General features: G+C 43.7%; 1 pseudogene across 1 annotated transcript; it reads left to right on the forward strand.

Moving 5' to 3' along the window:
• The first annotated feature begins 12,596 nt into the window (after positions 1–12,596).
• LOC103632053 (protein MATERNALLY EXPRESSED GENE 2-like) lies at positions 12,597–13,417 on the forward strand (annotated as a pseudogene). The gene is made up of 3 exons (NR_157219.1): positions 12,597–12,748; positions 12,956–13,176; positions 13,271–13,417. The product of NR_157219.1 is annotated as a protein MATERNALLY EXPRESSED GENE 2-like (transcript).
• The last annotated feature ends 828 nt before the right edge of the window (positions 13,418–14,245 follow it).

Below are 14,245 nucleotides of genomic sequence, written 5' to 3' on the forward strand. Positions count from 1 at the left end.
AGCCACTTCGGAAAGCCAAAAGGCACACTTCTTCAACTTGCCATAGAATTGATTCTTCCTTAGGGCACCCAGAACGAGACGGAGATGCTGTTCATGCTCGGCCTCGGTCTTTGAATAAATCAAAATATCATCCAGGAATACGACCACAAAATCGTCCAGGAATTCATGCAGCATCCTATTCATTGCTTCCATAAAGGCAGCAGGGGCATTAGTTAAGCCAAAAGACATGACCATGAACTCATAATGCCCATACCTGGTGCAGAAGGAAGTCTTCTCAATATCCTCCTCACGAATCCTCAATTGATGATAACCCGAGTTCAAATCAATTTTGGAGAACACCTGGGCACCCCTCAACTGTTCAAAGAGGACCTCAATTCAGGGAAGCGGATATTTATTCTTGATTGTCACTTGATTCAAAGCGCGATAATCCACACACAGCCGCTTGCTTTTATCCTTCTTCTCAACAAACAATATTGGGGAAGCCCATGGAGACCTGCTAGGCCTAATGAAGCCCTTAGCCAGCAGATCATCCAATTGCCGCTTTAATTCGATCTGCTCCTTTGGAGCCATTCGATACGGGGCCTTATGAATAGGCTGCGTACCCGGGATCAGCTTAATCTCAAAAGCTGCATCGCGCTCCAGAGGAATGCCTGGAAGCTCTGCCGGAAACACGTCAGCAAAGTCACACACCACCCGGATGTCCTGCACCCGCAAGGCAGCCTCACCCTCCACCACCATAGAGAAAAAGATCCCCGACTTCCTTGACCGGCGATCAGGAAGCAATTGCGCCAACAAGGATAATGTGAACTTCGGGGAACTTCCCAAGAATACCACCTCCTTACCCGACGGCGCCTGCAATAACACTGTCTTCCAGAAGCAGGATATAACCGCGCGATACTGGGATAACCAATCCATACCCAAGATAACATCGAATGCCCCCAAGGAAATCACCACCAGATTGGCCGAAAAAAACTCATCAGCAAGAATGACGAAACACCCCTGACAAACTAAACAGCTACTAATGGAGCCATTAGCGGAACTGACCAAAATTGGGTGACCCAACCTCTGCACCGAAAGACCAGCCCGCGACACAAAATCCTCCGAAACAAACGAATAGCTAGCGCCATAGTCAAAAAGAGCATGGGCTGCAAATGAATCAACTGAAATCGTACCTGTCACCACGTCTCCTTGCTCCCTGCCATCCGTAGCGGGTAGCACATAAGCTCTAGAAATACCCGCGGAAGAGGAAGCTCTCGGAGTGAAATTAACAGAAGAACCCCACTGAGCCACCGGAGGAGGCTGGCGTGGAGCTCCAAACTGAGTCAGCACAGGTGTAGACGGTGCAGGAGTAGGCACAGCCTGATACTGAGGAAAACCTTGCATCGGCACGAACTGAGAAGTCCCAGGCACAAAAAGCTGCTGTGGAGGAAGAGGAACTGAAAACTGCTACTCAGCACTCGACATCATATTGATAGTGCCCTGAGAAGAGGAGGAAGTTACTGGCTCCCATCTGAGCTTCCCATTGGGATTCCTCCTACACACCACATCTTTGTGGTCCTGACTGCAGATAGAACACCTGCCACTCCACTGGCACTCTGCACGGCGATGCGCATCTCCACAGCGGAAACACACCAGCCCCAGCCCGGGCTTAGGAACGGCCCGAAACCTCTGAGTACTTCCTCCCGAAGTACCTGAGTCAGAAGATTTGCCACGGTAAGGATGGTGGCGCTAATGCTGAGACTTGCCCCTCTTGTGAGCTGGACCTCCAGTGTTGCCCCTCCTCGTGTCCTGGCTACGAGGCTGATCAACACCCGAAGACTTCTGCGACTCCATGGTGTACTGGTGTTGCATCTCCACACCCAGCGCCTGCTCCACCGTGGTACGGAAGTCCACCAACGGAAAGGCCCCCAGTGCATGCCTGATAGAAGGCTTCAGACCCTGACGGAATTGGCTCGCCTTCTCCATCTCATTATAAGCCACATGAGGGACAAAGCGGACCATCTTGTTGAAGCCCACCTCATACTCTGTGACAGAGTTCTTCTCCTGCTTATAGGACTGCAAGTCAATCTTCATTTTCTCCAGAAAGGTGACCGGGTAGAATCTCCTTTCGAACTACCTGATGAAAACATCCCATGATAGGACTCCTGGTGAGGAGGAGTGCGCTGCCTGCACGCCTCTCCACCAAATTTGCGCCTCTCCCTTCAGCAGCTGAGTGCCAAAGCGAACCCGATCTCCATATGCAATCTCAAAGACATTCATCTTATCCTCCACATAAGTCAACCAATCTGCCGCCTCGACCGGAGTACCACTGCCATCAAAAGAATCCAACTTCATGCCCATCCACTGCATCAGAGAAAGACCACTGACTGGAAGAGGCACCTAGGCCCCGCCACCTGGAACAGCACCCGCAGGGACAGCGCCCCCGGGCACTTCTCCACCTCCAGCACCCTGAGCAGCACCCGCAGGGGCGACAGGAATGGCTTGCCTCAGAAGGGCCAACTCCTGCTGCATGGCCTGCATCGCGGCTAACATTGCCGCCGGACTCATCGAGTCCCCACTAGGAGCTTGCGGACTACCCCGAGCTCTACGAGGCGGCATAGCTGCAGCCACAGGGATGAGTACAATAAGTAAATGAGATAAGCATAGCATCTCTCTAGATAATGTCCAAACTAGCACAGACAATAACATAATCATATCAATAACAAGACAGAAAACCCATCCTACATGTGCAGTGTGTCAATTTATTACTACTCCACTTGCTAGGACCTACAGCCTATTCCTCTGATACCAACTATAACACCCCACTGGTCGCACAGAATGGATAATACCATAAACCTCATCCACTAAACTTACTCAACACAAGAGATGTAATAAAGAAAGAATATAAAGCAAGAAAAAAAATCCGGCAGCACCTCCTTTGAAAACTAGCATAACAAGGAGGGGAAACATGAAGCTCATACAAGATATAAAGACATATAATTCACATAGTAGAAACTGTAATGCAAAAGTGGTAAAACCTAATTATGACCCAACTGAAGTAAAACAAATGGGATAAGAAACTCAGCCCACCCCAAAATAAACGCTCAACCAAGAACAAAGCAATTCACTAGACTTGTCCAACTCTGATTATCAACATTATTAAATGGTGGTTCCTTTATTAAAAGTGTAGTGGCCGTGCTGCTACATCCCCTTTATTCCCCAAAGCAGAAATTAGGTGCCTGCATCAAACAATGCAAGATGTGAGATAACACATCTCAGCAAGTAAACATAACAACAACAAGTAGGCCATTGTAAATCAACTGTGCTTACACAACCACGTGTTCAGGACTTCTTTCTTTTCTTTTGAACAGTAAATTGCAGCAAGTATACAAGAAACTAAAAACTCAACGCCAAGTGGAATCACCATGCACAAGTCCAAATTATCCACATCCACATAATAGATTCAACACCTCTCCCATGAATGCACATGGCTACAAATGCAATAATGACTTCTGCCTCCATATCTCTAAGGATATGAAGCTGCACCATACCCCTTCTCGAGCAACATATGATGCTCAATGTACCGGTACGGTCGGACCATAAGATTGCGACGAAACTTCAATGCAATGGATGATGAGTGCATTATGCATGACAACATCATAAGTTCTTCCCAAATAAAAATATGCTAGGCATTTACTTCCAACCATTCCACATAATAACCACTTGAGTAACATAATCAAACCTCGAACTCAACATATGAAATCCATGAAACATGAACATTTTCAAATGATGGTACTCAAAAGAAAATATGAAATTGAACATGATAGCACAACATAAACAAGTATAAGACTCCTCATCTGACAGACGGAATAACCATCACAGTTTTACTTGCCTTCACCGAAGTTTGGGCAAAATCCCTAAGAACGATCTGGAAGTCCACCACCTGTTTTTGACACCCAACTTAGTGCACCAAATTCACATAAAAAAACTCAAAGACAACACCGCACCTACGCGCAGTCTCAACCCCGCCGCGGTAACAATTCTCCCCTCACTAACCAAACTGCAGCGGCGCTGCTTAACAATTCCATAACTTAAAAATTAGGACAGCAGTGGTGTCAAACAAAAACTTCAGAGACAACTACATAAAATTTCCCACAAGTTTTGTATACAACTCATGATTAAATTCTACTATCTAATTACCTCTAAACGGTCCACAAAATAAACCCTGCAATCTGTTTTTTTCTGATTTGGGCAGCGACATACTCGGATTCAAACAGCGATAACTTTTAAAATATAATTCCGATTTGAGCGCATAAGTACTTGTTGGAAAGATAAGAAAAAGCCCTACATGATTCTCATACTGATTAACACTAATTACTCCCGAAAATCCCCAGAAACTGCTAATACTTCTGCTGTTCATCACTCTGAAAAATCTGTTTTTTTGGACAGCCACACACCCGGATTCAAACGATGATAACTTTTAATTTATAACTCCAAATTGAGCGCATAAATACTCGTTGGAAAGGTAAAACAAAGTTCTACAAGATCCCCAAATTGATCCCCATTAATTCTTCACGAAAAAACCCTAAAAACTGCTAGAACGTCCGCTGTTCACCCACCACGTAAAATTCTGGACAGCCCCCGTCTATCTAATCGCAAACGCAACATCTAATCAATTGAATCGCAGCGCAAATGAACAAGGGATGAACACAAAAATCACCTTGGGTTCTCCCCCTTTCCTTCCTCCCTTCTTCCCTCCACCAAAACGGTTGGAGAATCGCACCACGAGACGACGATCCGAGCGGCAAGGATTGGCACCTTGGGAGGAGGGGATTGAGGGGGGGGGCTAGGGTTTGGTGGCTGCAAAAATTGAGAGAGAAGGAGATGGGCAGGGGGGGCGGCGGCCAAGGGGAGAAGGAGAAGTGGGGGGGGGGTTAGGAGGGAGGCGGCTAGGGTTTGGGAGGGTTAATGGGCCGAAACACCTATTGCGGCCCAACTAACCCACGCGACAGCTCCCGACCGCAACGCTAGCGTCAAACCAAATAAATTCTACTGCCCTAGTTGTGAATGTTTTCCACAAAATTCCAAATCCCCAAAACAACAACTGGATGAGGAAAAAAACAAAAAAGAACAACCCCCAACTTCTCTTCTTTGCAAACCGGGTATCACACTCTACCCCTCTTAAAAAGAATTCGACCTCGAATTCTGACGCTTCTATCGGAATGACAAAAGAAAAGATTAGTGAATCAACAACACTTACCCACAATGAAAAGTTCTGGGTACTTTTGCCGCATCAGCTCCTCAAGTTCCCACGTAGCCTCGCGCTCAGACTGATTAGTCCATAAGACCTTGACATACTTAATTGATCTCTTCCTCAACACACGCTACGAGAATTCCAATATACGCACCGGACGACACTCCAGAGTCAGATCCTGCTGTACCGCAATTGGTTCCATCTCAAAAAAATGTTTTTCAAAATGTGTATGATGAAGGGTTATCACCCTTATCACCTTTGAGTGGGATGATCAGGGACTCCTCGGTGTTGGGTGGGCCTTAAGGTGATGGCTCAGCCGGGTTAGGTGTGAGAATGAAGAATTACCCCTCTCATATAAGGACCGATATGCCATTCTTCACTGTCTATAGTCTTATCAAGTACAACCACTCTAGACCATATGGGCAGTCGCTTGATCCAAACTTGCATGGTCGGCACCCTAGGGTTATGTTGGCTGGCGAGCACCGGGAGGACAAGGAGGGGGAAAGTTTTGTCCTGGTTTGGGCATGGAGGTGGCCATGTTACTTTTGGTATAACTGTTAAGGTAAAGACATGTAGGGGATGAGAGAGTTTCGGTAATCCGATCTCACGACGGTGAGATTGCAGAAACCGGACTATTGGGTGAAGTGTACACCTCTTCACAGAGTTTCAAAACCTATTCAATAGTCCGCGTCCACGGATATGAATGAGTTATGACTTGGTTTGACAATTAGTATGTTGTTTTCCAAAAATGCTTTTGACAATTGGTTTCAAAAGTTCTGATGGTTGAGCTGTGAGCTATGGTGGACGGGAAGTCCAATAGCTGTTTTTGAAAATGAAAATGAAAACCATTGGGAAATTACCGAGATTCCTGGATGGTTTAGTCTAGGGGATTTTGTTCTATATAAAAAAGTTCCAGCTCCTTTGGAAGAGGAAGCATTTTGAAAAAAGATAAAATGTTTTACAAAATAGCCCTAAACCCTAAACCATAAACCCTACTGCATAGAGAACCCCCTACAGCAAGCATGTTTACTAATGCAGGACACCAAGACTTGCAGGACACCAAGACTAAAGAATTTGTATAACTATTCACAGAATTTCTTTGTACATATAACATAGAAGAAATTTTGATTGTCCTCAATGAACACAATCAGGATGAAATAATAACAGAAGGACATTAAATAAAAACGGTGTTCATAAACGTAGATGAGGTAACAAAAACATATATATCGTGAAATGATTTTTTGAGGTCAAAGTGCAAGGTGGCAATAAAATGAGAGAATTCCCTATTTAACGCTAGTATATGAGTGCTTCCTTCTATGGCCATGAAAATTACATACCCATTGGATGCAGGATCTAACTTTTATTCTTAATAACACTAATGTTAACTATTCCATCAAGACAATGATGAGTGCCATGTGAAAAGATGGGGCTGCACTTATGGTTTGCAATTCTGCAAGTAACAGCTAGAGCATCAGCTGGTGGAGCATTTGTGTTTCAAGCATTTGTGTTAAAAACCATCGGATATCAAAATTAGCATTTGCGTTTTAATTCCATCCTTTGATGTGTTTTTATTTGCTATCACCATTACCTTGTTATCCATCAATCTTGCCTTGATACTTATCTTTGTGCCTACTCTTTAAAAATCTCCTCTCTTCCACCTCAATTTGAGAGCGGCAATTTACCTATCTCGCCCTTGGACGTACCCTCTCCTTTTCCATTTGAAGGTCCGGTCTTAACTCCATTATTTATGGTACTTATACCCTTCGTCGTATGCCTATTTATCTCCTCTCATACATCCTTGTCTGTTATTACCTTAAAAACCCTCGTGATATCTATGCCCATGCCTTCTTGCTTACCTTGAACCTACCCTTTGAAGCCCCCTCTTTTCCATCACTGTTCAAGGATAATGCCTCATCTATTTCATCATTCACTACTCCCCCTTCTTTGACACCTTTCAAGTTTTATCTAAAATACATTCATTGGTTGTGTGTTTTTTTGTGATCACCTTAACCCTTGTCATCCATCGATCTTTTACCTTGATGCTTATCATGTACCTGTATTTTAAAGCTTCCTCTCTCATTTGAGTTCAGGAGTGTTGTCTTACACCTCCTGCTCTTATTCGTTCCCTATTCCTCTGTCGTGTTGCAAGTCTTGTCTTAAGTCGATCTTTTGGTGTGCTTTTCCCTGTTACCTCTTATACCTTTGTAATCACTAGATCTTTCCATGATGCTTATCTTATGCCTACCTTTTGAATCATCATCTTTCCCATCTCGATTTGAGAATGGTGTTTTATCTACCCTCACCTTGGTTGTATTCTCTCTCTGTCGGTTACAATCCTTGCTTTAGCCTCATCCTTTATTATGCTCGTGCCCCTATCCTACATGTCTTATTATTCCCCTTGCCTTTCGATGGCCTTAGAGTAGTTTCCCCTTTGTAAGGAAAGACCACCATCTAGTTAACATTAACGTGTAGCAACGAGATGTTTGTTGTTGTATGCTTGTGCTGTTTGTCTTTGTTTTATGATTGATTTGCTTCTTTGTGATGAGTGTTGGTGTGTTGTGGCCCCTAGGTCCGCAATGACATCCGTTTACTAGCTGAGTGCCATAGAGTTAGGTAGCTGGGTGCTCTCCCTTTTCTCTTTAATCCATCTATGCTTACCTTTGCTATCTATACCCTTCCCTCTTGCACCTGTCCGGTTGGCATCCTGCAACCTCTCTTAATCAGTCAATATCAGAGTCGGCAGCATCTTCACCAAGTGTGTATCAATGCTCCTAGTAAGGGGGTTAGCTGCTAACCTCAATGAAGACAATGCGATCAACATCAGCCAACAAGATCAAAGAGGTGTAGTGAAAGCGTGTGTGAGTCCTAACCCACAGGTCCAAGGGATCCTTAAGAATTATATCAATTGGTTGCGAGCATCTGAAGGTCAAAGCAACCAGTCCACAAGTTAAGCTTTCAAAGTCAAATTCAACTCAAGAAAGCCGTGAACAACCTATGAACCAACCTTGTTTTCTTGCTAGCGTCTTCTTGAATCTCGGGGGGGGGGAGATTCCTGTTAAGTGGGTTAGATTTGTAACACCATGAATTTGGGGGTATAAAATTTCTTTTCTAATATTCACCAAATTCAGGTGTTACCCTCTCTTTTCCTTGCTTTTCTTTTTCTAAATAGTGAAGAGTTATTTTGTTTTATATCTATGCAAAATCCTTGTAACATAAAATCTTAGAGGAACTTTGATTGTTGCATTCATGCCGATACATAGTGTTTATGAGTGCAAAATGTTATCATTACAGATTAAAATATATCGAGGATGTTCCCAAGAGTTTTTGGAATCTTCGGAAGGTTTCTTCGGGTATGAAATATGAATTTCGGTTTTCCAATATTAATTAAATACCTAAAATGTGGTAGTTGTGAAAACTATAAAATTTTTGGAACTCGATAATATAAATATATATATTTCTTCCTCACGTCGAACCTATACCAGATCTCGTGCCCCTTTTCGCGAGATTACTGAACCGCGTCTTCTCGCGAACGACATGCTGCTTGTGTCGGCGATCCTCCTATATCCTCGTCTTTCCCTTCGGCGTCCACCTCGTCATCTTGGGCCCACGGGCCGGATCTGACCGTCTTCGTCTAATTTTTTCTAACCATGTCTACCACCCATCTAACTCTGTCTAACCCTGTCTCGTGCAACTCGCCGCGCAGCTGTCTCTCTCGCTCGGCCAGGACAAGAGCCGCCGTGAAATTGACAACCACCTCTCACGCCCTCTCCTTTCTATACAATCGTACACGCCTGCCATGAACCCCTTCCCTCTTCCTTCTCACACATGAGCAGCCCACGCATTTTCCTCTCTATGCATTGTGCCTTCGTGGTCTAAGGGGCCGCCTCGTCGTCTTCCTCGCGTCGTCAGAGGAGCAGCCCCATCGTCTTCCTCGCGTCGTCTTCCTCTTCATTGCGTGCCTGCTCGGCTGTTCTTCATGTGTAGGTGACAAATCCTCTCCTTCTCCCTCTTCTTTGCCTCCTTCTTCCTCGTCACTACGCAAACATCATGGTGGCCAAGGAGCTCGCACCAAACTCCCTACTCACCTAGCGACGTAGCTGGCCTAGCCCCTCACCGGTGCGGCTTGGCGTTGCCCACGCAGCTAGCCCGCCTCGCCCCCAGCTGAGCTCGTGCAGCCACCCTGCGTGATCCCTGGCCAGGCCGATGTCTAGCCGAGCCTTCCCTGCCACGACACACCCTTGTATGGTGCTGCTGCGCACCGCTCAGCCCCGACTCCGGCGAGTAGACACCACCGTCGTCAGCCCCACCCGCCATAGTGCATGCCACGTCGGCATCGCACCCGCTCCGGCAGGCCAATCTGTTTTCCTACTATGGCCGTTCGTGCAGTATGGAATAGGAAAAAAAGGAAACCACCCCGTGTGGCCCCACCTGCATGCTCATTCGTTGCCTAGCGCCGCGGCGCGATCTTCTCACTGCACACACGATCGCAGCATGGAAAGGAGAACAGTCGTAGGCCCCTGCATGTTCCTTCCTATACGATATCCTCATTGCACGTAATGTGTGTGGGAAAGAAAACTGACAGCCACGTATTAATGCCTGGTTGGCCATGTGCAATGCCGTTCCGTGTATGGCCACACTAGATCCGGTCGGTTTTTCTGTGTCTTCAAACCCGTGGCCATCCGTGTGGTAAGTTTTAACCAATGAAAATACGCAGCATCACATTAAATGCGCAAAATATTAATTTTTTCAATATATTTTACGTCGCAAACATGATTTAACTAGTTTCAGTCGCGTTAACTTTGTAACCTCGTCGTGTACGAGTCAGTAGCATTGTTTTGTCGTAAACATGTTTTAACTAATTAATTAATTATTTGTTAGTCTGATTAAAACTAATTTGTAATTAAATATTAGCATGATTAATGTTAGCGTAAATGTTTTTGAACTAATACTTGTTTAGTATAATCTCGTTATCTGTTAGCGAGTATCAAGCGTCGTCACACTATCTGTGCACATCGTCACGCTGCTCACGCGTGATGTGCTCGTTGACATGCAGATTCGCGCGTCGTTCACGCTGGTCGCACACACTGTTTCGTGCGTCGTCCGCGTGCTATGTCGCACGTGGCCGCGCGTCGTTCACACGCTGTCGTGTTGTTTCGCGCGTCGTGATTTCGCCTCGCTTAGAATCTCTCTTTTTAATTAAATTACTTATTTAATGATAGTTGTTCGTGTAGCAGATTAATCGAACTAAATAGTAGATATAATTTATATTTGATAAAGTCGAATTAAATGTTATAGTTAATACCTGTTTGGCATAAATGCGATAACTTCTTGACCATAGCTCCGATTTCCGCATTTATTTTCCTCGCGCCACCATAGAAGCGAGCTTTATTTTTGTATTGCATGCTTTATATTATTTTATCTTGTATGATGTAATGTTCTTATGCAAGTATATGTTTGTTTGTGCTTGTTTGTCTTCGTTGTGCGTCGCTAATAGATTGTGATCTGTTCCTGAGCTTCGAGGAATCGACAATCAAGATTTGGTGAACCTCTGGTCCTGAGATGAAGTTCTTTGAGTCCTACGAAGTCGAAGACCCTGAGCATCGGTTTGGTGAAGGCAAGTGTCCTCTGACCTATTGTGTCTCATTTACTTTATAATTCATCAACCCGCATACCATGATCAACCTAAGGATTGACTAGTATTCTGTTTTCATGTCCTTGTTTACCCTTTGGGTATTGATTATTATGATTAGCTCTATGCTAGCGCTTTACTTTTAAGCAATGAACATGATGAGATACAATGATGATACTGTGATTTTTTTCTGGATATGATGATATACTTGTGGCATTTTAGGGGACTCGAGCGCCTCTCCATAAGGACTTGTTCGTTGGATGACCACCCGGAAAAATAGTGCAACCATGAGGGTGGTATGGGACACCCTTAGCTAATTAATTAGAGGAACTGAGGTGTAGTTCGCTTCACCGTTGTGCCGTCAATGGGCTCGATGTATGCGGCTCGCTCTACCGAGGGTGGATTGCCCCTTGGGGAGGAGTGCGGTACATTTAGGAAACCTAACGGGTGGCTACACCCTCAGGGAATCTTTGTAAGGGCTTCATAGTGAATCCTTGGCCATTCACCTCGAGAGTGAATAAGGGTCTTGCAAGCCCGGGCTAGAGAGGGAATCACGGCTCGTGGGTAAAGTGCGCAACCTCTGCAGAGTGTTATGAAACTAATATATCAGGCATGCTCGCGGTTATGAGCGGCCTTGGGAGCTCCATTGATTAGAGACACATTGAATCAGGACTACTTTGTTTATAGATGATGATGAGGATAATGCTGGTTTCTATTGTGATTATGATTATGATTATGGTTTCTGGTATTCCTTCCGTTTGGAAAGAATACTTTTGGGTTAACAACTTGGGTTAATGTTAAAACCTGGCTATCTACTAGTAATAATTACCTGATCAACTAAAAGCAACTGCTTGACCTTAACCCCACATAAAGCTAGTCCACTACAGCCAAACAGGACATTTGTTGAGTACGTTGATGTGTACTCACCCTTGCTTTCACAAAACACCAGGTTGCCTTTGGTGCAATCTAGGCTCAGGCAAAGAAGGTGTCGAGGTGGATCTCTAGGAGTTCCAGGACTTCGACGAGTTTGAGGATTAGGCTAGCGACCTCCCCCAGTCAGCTGCCTCTGGTGGGTTAATTTACGTTGGCTACGTTTCAATTCTGTGCACTTTGATTTATATTATGTAAATGACTCTAGTCTTTAATATTATTACTTACTCTTTATTGTTATTCGAAGCATTGTGCTGTGATGAGTCATTTATGTAATCGCTATGTACGTGAGTTCTGATCATGGCACGTACATGGTTCGCATTCGGTTTACCTTCTAAAACCTGGGGTGACAGGTGGCATAGCAGGAGTGGAGGGCAGCGACGGCTGCACAGCTCTACGTGCAATGGCTTGCATTTTTTGCTCCTCGTTGGCGATGCTTGTGCGACCATGAGCTCTCGACATAGGCAGGTAGTAGTAGAGCCAGAATTGTAACCTTGGGTTTTCCCACACCACAAATAGATATAGATATAGGGATATAGATAGATATAGCAAATTCACCAAATAATATAGGGGGTATAGATATAGATATAATAAGGTGTATAGATATAGATATAGATATATAGAAGATATAGATAGATAGATAGATAGATATGATAGAATTGATAACTTACAATTTTGTCTAAAGAAACTAAATCACTGCTAAGTTTGGAGTAGCATATCTTTGGTGAATACTTGCTAGTGAATTGGTTTCCGCTATAGTATATATATACATATATATATATAAGTATACACTCTTCTAGGATTATAGTATATATATAAGTATACACTCTTCTAGGATCAGTTGTGAGGAGTTCCTTAAATTTTCTTGCGACATGGAGTACATAAAGAGGGTGGATGCGCTAGTGTTTTTCTCGTTACTCTCCTCAGATACTTTGCTGCTCATGCACATGGGAAGGGTAAGTGAAAACTATACAGACATGTGTGAGCATGCTTAGATAGATGTAGACAATTTAGAAGATGTTATTATATGATACCGTGTGTGTATCATGGCGAATTGCTAATGTATCTCAATCCCCTGTGTTAAATTACTCAAATAATTTCGAATGTAATTATTCTCGAGGCATTTGTTGGTAATAGAACTCTTATCCTTTACCTTTTACTAGGTCATGTCACAGATGATGTCGGAGTTTCTACTCCAGCTAAAGAAGGAATTATGCAAGGAAACGGAGCACGATGTGATGTAGGGTTTCCTCCATGCAAAGATAACAAGTGCTACTGCTGCATTGGGGGGCGAACTCATGCTCGCTACTCTACGCTGGCTGAGTGTAGTCATGCCTGCTTCTAAACAAAAATTAAGATCACTGTTATTATATACATTGTAATGGTAGGTAATGCTATTAATAATATATGGGAATTTTAGTTTTGGTATTATACTTTTTTCCAATTCACGAAATACCTTCTAAAACCTGGCATGACAGGTGGCATAGCAGGAGTGGAGGGCAGCGACGGCTGCACAGCGCTGCATGCAGTGGCTTGCATTTGTAGCTCCTCGTTGGCGATGCGTGTGCGACCAAGAGCTCTCGACACAGACAGGTAGTAGTAGAGCCAGAATTGTAAACCTTGGGTTTTCCCACACCTCAAATAGATATAGATATAGGGATATAAATAGATATAGCAAATTCACCAAATAATATATATATATATAGATATATAGAAGATATAGATAGATAGATAGATAGATAGATATGATAGAATAGATAACTTACAATTTTGTCTATAAGAAACTAAATCACTGCTATGTTTGAGTAGCATATCTTTGGTGAATACTTGCTAGTGAATTGGTTTCCGCTATACTATATATATACATATATATATAAGTATACACTCTTCTAGGATTATAGTATATATATAAGTTTACACTCTTCTAGGATCAGTTGTGAGGAGTTCCTTAAATTTTCTTGCGACATGGAGTACAGAAAGAGGGTGGATGCGCTAGTGTTTTTCTCGTTACTCTCCTCAGATACTTTGCTGCTCATGCACATGGGAAGGGTAAGTGAAAACTATACAGACATGTGTGTGCATGCTTAGATAGATGTAGACAATTTAGAAGATGTTATTATATGATACCTTGTGTGTATCATGGCGAATTGCTAATGTATCTCAATCCCCTGTGTTAAATTACTCAAATAATTTCGAATGTAATTATTCTCGAGGCATTTGTTGGTAATAGAACTCTTATCCTTTACCTTCTACTAGGTCATGTCATAGATGATGTCGGAGTTTCTACTCCAGCTAAAGAAGGAATTATGCAAGGAAACGGAGCACGATGCGATGTAGGGTTTCCTCCATGCAAAGATAACAAGTGCTACTGCTGCATTGGGGGGCGAACTCATGCTCGCTACTCTACGCTGGCTGAGTGTAGTCATGCCTGCTTCTAAACAAAAATTAAGATC

This window comes from Zea mays, chromosome 7 (assembly GCF_902167145.1).
Source record: "Zea mays cultivar B73 chromosome 7, Zm-B73-REFERENCE-NAM-5.0, whole genome shotgun sequence".
Classification (NCBI taxonomy): domain Eukaryota; kingdom Viridiplantae; phylum Streptophyta; class Magnoliopsida; order Poales; family Poaceae; genus Zea; species Zea mays.